The sequence below is a fragment of the Cryptomeria japonica genome, chromosome 11 (genome assembly GCF_030272615.1).
Source record: "Cryptomeria japonica chromosome 11, Sugi_1.0, whole genome shotgun sequence".
Taxonomy (NCBI): Eukaryota; Viridiplantae; Streptophyta; class Pinopsida; order Cupressales; family Cupressaceae; genus Cryptomeria; species Cryptomeria japonica.
The window spans coordinates 722,942,953-722,946,798 of record NC_081415.1 but is presented as its reverse complement, the minus strand read 5'-3'; the positions used below and the strand labels follow the sequence as shown (position 1 = coordinate 722,946,798).

Genomic DNA, 3,846 nt, shown 5'->3' with positions numbered 1-3,846 from the left:
AGATGATTAATGAGGTCAAGTTGTTCTTTATTTGTATGTAGCAAGGGACCTATTTGAGGTCGGCTTGGACTAAAATGGCACCAATTCTTTTTTTATTTATTTTTATCCCTTTTGTGAGATATATCCTTTGGGTTATAGGGTCGGCCCTATTAGAGGGAACACGTTTCCCTTAGAGTGGCGTGTGAGAGGGGAGAGAAGGGCCCAGCCCTTGGCGGATTCCAATGATGCCTTAAGGCAATTGGAATCCGCATCCTACCTAGTTACAATCAACAATAATAAGATTTGTTGATAATTTGACAAATAATTGGTGAAGATACCGACTTTGGATCTTATTATGTGTGAAAAATTAGCACATTATATAATTATATAATTAATTAGGTCCTTCAATTACTTTATTCACTTAAACTAAACTTAGGTGCTTTTTCTTTTTTATTAAATTAGGCTAATAATAGCTTAAGTTGTTCCATTCAATATGATTGTGACACTTGAAATTAGCTAAATTAATCTAATATTAAGGTTTGCATCTAAGATTTTATCATTATTCTTTTCTAATTAACCTATTAATGAAAAAAAATACTTGAGTGAGCTACAATACCTATAGAACAAATGAACATCCATTTATGTTGCAAGACATAACTCATCTCACTTTTTGTTCTTGCTAGACCTTAATGTATTTATTACTTGAAATTACTATGATCCATTGACCTTAGAGTATATATATATTAGGTCTAGTGACCTCACAAATACAATAAATGTATCACCACTACTAGATTTTTTGAACTGAACAATTTAAACTCATAAAACAAAAAAAAACTATAAAAAATCAACACGAAATTAAAGATGTATTATTATTAATAAAACCAAGCTCTAAATAACAAATCTTTAAATTAATTTTTTTAAATTAAAACGAGATCACAATTAAATCCTTCTATAAAATCTATTTTACTATGTACAATTATTGTAAAATTTAAAGTCTATTTTGTCCTTATCCTATTATTTACCGACCCATCTATTTTGGCTCCAAAAAAGGGATTGACTAACATGCGTGTCGATTTTGCAATAAACAGCTACGATAGACTAACACGTTGCTATCACACTGTATGAAAGGTCTGTTTTGGAAAATAGCTTCCACTATTAATTTATCATTTCATTTAGCTATGTAATTAACATTTCTAATGAATGTTATAGTTTGCCCAAATCTTTTGGGAAATACTTGTTTCTCAATTTATTTTTGAAGCCGAGAAAATGTGAGAAGAGAAACGACAAGAAACTTGGAATATCCTCGGGTATATTACTGAACCCACATGTAAGAGATGCTTAGGTTTCATGTGAATGTCCCTGTAGCACATCTGTACAGTGCAGTATGAGCATTGATAACATTTTGGGGTTTATATTTTATTTACAATGGCCGCAAATGTAGCTCAAGGACCATTCTCACCGAAGAAATCTTATCTTCAGCTAAACAAATCTGTGGAGTTGCAGTATTATTTTGCTTTGAGATCTGTTTGTTCGCAGTGTATTACAGAGTGAGGAGCTTTTGGATCTACTCGCCTATTATATTTGATTTCCTAGGTTTCCGGCCTCTGAGGTAAGGTTACCAGCCGAACCAGAGGTTAATAAGCCTTTTTCATTATTAATTGACAAGCCAAATTGGCTTGGCTTGTCACATTTTCAGCCTAATGATGGTCCAGCAGAAACGCCTAAAACCTCGGAAATCAAATAGAATACGCAGCTAAATCCACCGTAAATGTTTAAAGCTCTTCCAGAAATCATTGGATTTGTATGATTTGCAGGTGCATATATCTCTGGTAGGAAGTTTTCACATGAAAGTCTCATGAATTACAGAGGATTTTGATGCGCCCTCGCTAGTTCAGTACTGAACAGTTTTAGGACTGCGCCGTGCTTCCTCTGCAACTGGCGGAAGGCACTTTCTATTCTTATGAAAGATGGGGAAATCGTTTGTATTCATTTTAGCAGGTGTTAGTATTTTATCAATCTTTGTGAAATAGGAAAATAGGTGTTGTTTAATTACCTTTCTTTAAGATTTAGAGAGTTGAATTAGGCCTTTTTACTCGTTGGCCTTTTCTGGCTGTTAATAGGAAGCCAGTATGGTGGCAATAGGAGAAGGCTTGCAGTCTGTAAATATTCGCTTTTCTGTTGTAAACGGATTTAAGATTTGTTGTTGCGTGAACGATTATCTTATGCTGTTCGTTTATTATTTACTGCTGTAACATTTCTGATTGTTGTGTTCTTTCTGTTTTGTATTATCTTTATAGACTGCACAACCAAGGTTGAAGGACAAAGATAAAAGGAGGTTATGTATCATTTAAAGTGCTTTATACAAGTTGGTTTCTTTTTATTTCCCTTTATGCTGCAGTTGATTCTTTATCTGTCAGATCTAGGATAAGTAAATTACAGTATTTTCTCTTGATATGAGTTTTATCCCGTTTTTTTTTCAACTCTATCTTCTACTTCAAAGTTTAATATAATTTCTAGTTGTGTGTATAATTTTTTAGGGATGAGTATCTTTGGAATATATCTTACAGCTTCAAAGAAATGTCTGGATCAGTTCGGTATTAGAGTATTCTAAGTAGTTGGGAGTAGAGAATTTGTGAGAAGAGTTTTGAATATTTCAGAAGGTATAGGATGGAATCGTAGAGTTCAAAAAAGAGGATAATCAAATTGAATGAAGAAAAAATGAAACAGAGAGAATTAAAGCTGCATTAAAAATTAGAGTTTGAATTGGAAGAATTATGATAGTTATTGGAGTAGCACTAGAGGAATTATGATAGCTATTGAAGTAGTTGGGAGTAGAGAATTTGTGAGAAGAGTTTTGAATATTTCAGAAGGTATAGGATGCAATCATAGAGTTCAAAAAAGAGGATAATCAAATTGGATGAAGAAAAAATGAAACAGAGAGAATTAAATCTGCAATAAAAATTAGAGTTTGAATTGGAAGAATTATGATAGCTATTGGAGTAGCACTAGAAGAATTATGATAGCTATTGAAGTAGTTGGGAGTAGAGAATTTGTGAGAAGAGTTTTGAATATTTCAGAGGGTATAGGATGCAATCATAGAGTTCAAAAAAGAGGATAATCAAATTGGATGAAGAAAAAATGAAACAGAGAGAATTAAAGCTGCAATAAAAATTAGAGTTTGAATTGGAAGAATTATGATAGCTATTGAAAACCACTAGAAAAATTATGATAGCTATTGAAGTAGCATGAGACATTCAATAATAAAAATTAAAAGAAAAAGAAAATTATAGTAAATAGATTGATCAAAATATATACTCACCCTGTGAGAAAGAACAACTTTTAAAGAGGAAATCAATAGAGTGTAGGATTAGCCAGAGAATATAACTGCTAGAATAGGGAAGGATTAACACCCTTGATGAGTTGACAAAATTATTAGTGGATTGAAGGTCTTAAATGTGATTTGCAAACAATTTGAGAATAAATCAGATGAAGATGTTGAATTGTGTTACATTGAAAATAATGGGAAAAATATTAAGGATTGTAATGGGAGAGGAGTAGAGTTTGATCTTGACTACAATGAAAAGGAATTCATTCTTTCACAAGAGGTGGTCTACGATGAAAAAAAAGTATATTAGAAATGAAGTTGTATTGGAGATATAGATTTTTGGTTGTCTCGTATGTGATGAAATCTTATTAGTTTTATAGAGCATAGCAAACAAAGAAAGGTTAGAGGTTTATCTTGAAATCTCATAATTGATGAAAAGAGAGAAGAAAACCATCTCTTTCTTAGAGATGAAATGAAATGAAAATAATTGAAGAGAGTAGAGACATATACATTTTTTTAACAAAAATGAAAGAAGAAGATAT

The 3,846-nt window shown here is 31.9% G+C and overlaps 1 long non-coding RNA gene across 1 annotated transcript; it reads left to right on the top strand.

Annotated features, from left to right (window-relative positions):
* Positions 1–1,266: 1,266 nt before the first annotated feature.
* Positions 1,267–2,218, top strand: LOC131061379 (uncharacterized). The gene is made up of 2 exons (XR_009110531.2): positions 1,267–1,588; positions 1,794–2,218. It is a non-coding gene; the product is annotated as an uncharacterized LOC131061379 (long non-coding RNA).
* The last annotated feature ends 1,628 nt before the right edge of the window (positions 2,219–3,846 follow it).